We start from the raw sequence: 2,708 nt of genomic DNA, 5'->3' as shown, positions 1-2,708 counted from the left end.
TCTCTGCTACTCCGCCCATGTCTCTGCACCCAGCACACACTGCCTTGCTCATTCTTTATAAAGCGCTCTGGGCTCTAGGGGGGAATCATCAGTTTATCTTTACCCTCAAATTACCCACATGTTAGTGGCTCTAAATAGTTTACCCTTTCCATCTGCTCTCCTGGTGGTGCATTATACTTGTCTGAGTAGTAGGTGGGCAGGGTTTCAAAATTTTCTTAGAAGATTCAGGACTTAGTTTATCCTTTAAAGATGAAGATCCAGGAGCAGGAGACAGTGATGCTTGGGAAAATGTTTCTTTTATTTATTTTTTTAAATATATTTATTATTTATTTAAGAGAGAGAGAGAAAGAGAGAGAGCGCACAAGTAAAGGGAGCTGAAGAGGGAGAGGGAAAATCTGCAGGTTCCCTAATAAGCAGGGACCCTGATGTGGGATTCGATCCCAGGACCCTGAGATCATGACCTGAGCCGATGGCAGACACTCAACTGACAGAACCACCCCGGCACCCCGATGTGTCTTTTAAATATCAGAAAGAGGGGATCCCTGGGTGGCTCAGCGGTTTAGCGCCTGCCTTCGGCCCAGGGCGTGATCCTGGAGACCCGGGATCGAGTCTCACATCGGGCTCCCTGCATGGAGCCTGCTTCTTTCTCCCTCTGCCTGTATCTCTGCCTCTCTCTGTGTCTCTCGTGAATAAATAAATAAAATATTAAAAAAATAAATATCAGAAAGAAAAATCTTCTGGATCTGAGGGAGAAGTATTTAAAGAGATATTAATAACTGCTAGTAATAGAAATGTTGGATCAGAACATACCCCAATTCTATTAAAAGTTGAAGGTACTCAAGTTCTGTGGCATTTGTATCATGCAGAATGGCATGTCTGTTCGGCCAAAGTTCATGGTTTGTATCAGTCGGGGTTAGAACAGATAAGCAGAAACAGTATGAATAATATAGAAAAAGGAATTTATTAAGCGATTAGAGTTTATTCAATCTTAGGGTTTCCTTAAGGGCATAGGTGGTGGGAGTGGCTTCTCTCTGCAATGTCTGGGGCCTTAACTCAGAACATCTGAAACTGAGGGCTAACGTCATCTGGGGCCGTCTTCACCTGCACATCAGGTGCTTGATGCTGGTATCAGCGAGGACCTCAGCCAGGGCTGCTGTGTAGACATGGGACCAAGATCTGGCCAATGGAATAAGTGGAAGTGATGCGATCTCTTCCAGGCCTGACCCATACAAACTTCCTGTATGATCCTTTCTTGTTTCCGTCCATCAGCTGAATGGACAGGACTTCAAAGACCTAGAAGGAGGGAAAACCCAAAGGTGGAAAAGCCTGGGTTTCTGAGGGACCGTGTAGAGCAAAGCCCTCACCGCCCTGCCCTGGACCGTGACATGAATGAGAAACCAACACCTCGCTACCAAGCCATCTATAGCCAGGAGCTGCGTGTTGCCGCAGCTAATTCTCATCACCCTAATGACCATCTCTGCTCATTTACTGAAGTGACAGATGACCAGAGGCTTTCATCTGGTGGGGTCCGGCGAGCTGCAAACAGCCCTGGTGGTTGTGCTCAGCATCCCTCCGTGACAAGAGCCCTTTGTGTAGTCACCGTGTCAAGGGTTGCTCTTGCAGCTCCTATCAGCTAACGTGTGTTTGATGGAATTTTGATGATCTCATATGTCTTTTTCTGACTAAAGGTCACAACTCAGGGGTTCGTTTGGTTGGCATTTTGTTAAGGCAAAGGGCAAACTCCATTGTCTTTCTATCACCAAGTTTATAAAAGAACTCCTATCTGGATCCATTTCTTCTGCCCCCTGTGAACTTGGAGGAGGTTCATCTCCCACCCAAAGGCAGTCCAGGGTACAAATGTCTTCCCACTAACCGAATCCGATAGTAATTCCGTGTTACCGTCCCTCTTGATGCCCTCAACAATGTAGTTGAGCAAACTCCTTCTCCAGACACTTCATTTGACTCCTACAACACACCTTTCCTATAACGTGCTGACTTCACCATGGTCCCTTCCGCAGGCTCTTCGGTTGGATATCTAATAGCTCAGATCAAACAAACCCAAATTAGAAACTCATGCTCAACCCCTCCAAATCCAGGCCACCTGAACGTATCTGCACATCAACCCATGGCCCCACTCTTCACCTACTGGCTCAGGCCAGTCACCCAGGAATCATTCTTTTCGCCTCCTTCTCACACCCCTAAACCTCTAATCAATCAACAAATCCTGCGAAGTCGAGCTTCAAATGATATACACCAGGATCAATCCATTTCTTTCCATCTCTGTTTTTACTGCTCTATTTCCAACCACCATCATCTTGTGCCTGGATGATGGAATAGCCTTAGAATTGGTTTACCCTCCTCCACACTTGTTCCTACATTGTGTATTCTCCACAAAGAAACCAGAATGATCCTTTAAAAGTAAAAACTGTCCTTTGTCCTTTCAGTTCCCCAAATATACCAAATTCTTTCCTACCTCAGGGCCTTTGCACCTGTGGCTCTCTTTTCCTTGAACATCCTTTTCATATGAATTGCTATGTCTTATGCTTCAGATCCAAACCTACATGTCACAGTCTCAGAGAGCACTTATCATCCTATATGAATCTGGTTCTCCCTTGCTATTCTCTGTCACAGCACCTGATTTAATTTTCAGTAGGACTTATAATTATATTTTTGTTTACCTGTTTATACTGTTGAAATGTCGATCCTCG

At 45.1% G+C, this 2,708-nt stretch overlaps 1 long non-coding RNA gene across 1 annotated transcript; it reads right to left on the bottom strand.

Annotated features, from left to right (window-relative positions):
• Positions 1-938: 938 nt before the first annotated feature.
• LOC121480910 lies at positions 939-2,708 on the bottom strand. Its single transcript, XR_005985140.1, has 3 exons — positions 2,679-2,708; positions 1,900-2,035; positions 939-1,293 (listed from the first exon to the last, which is right to left on the bottom strand). It is a non-coding gene; the product is annotated as an uncharacterized LOC121480910 (long non-coding RNA).

Source organism: Vulpes lagopus, chromosome 23, assembly GCF_018345385.1.
Source record: "Vulpes lagopus strain Blue_001 chromosome 23, ASM1834538v1, whole genome shotgun sequence".
NCBI lineage: Eukaryota > Metazoa > Chordata > Mammalia > Carnivora > Canidae > Vulpes > Vulpes lagopus.
Note: the sequence above shows the minus strand (reverse complement) of the source record. Positions and strands in the feature narration are given on the sequence as shown.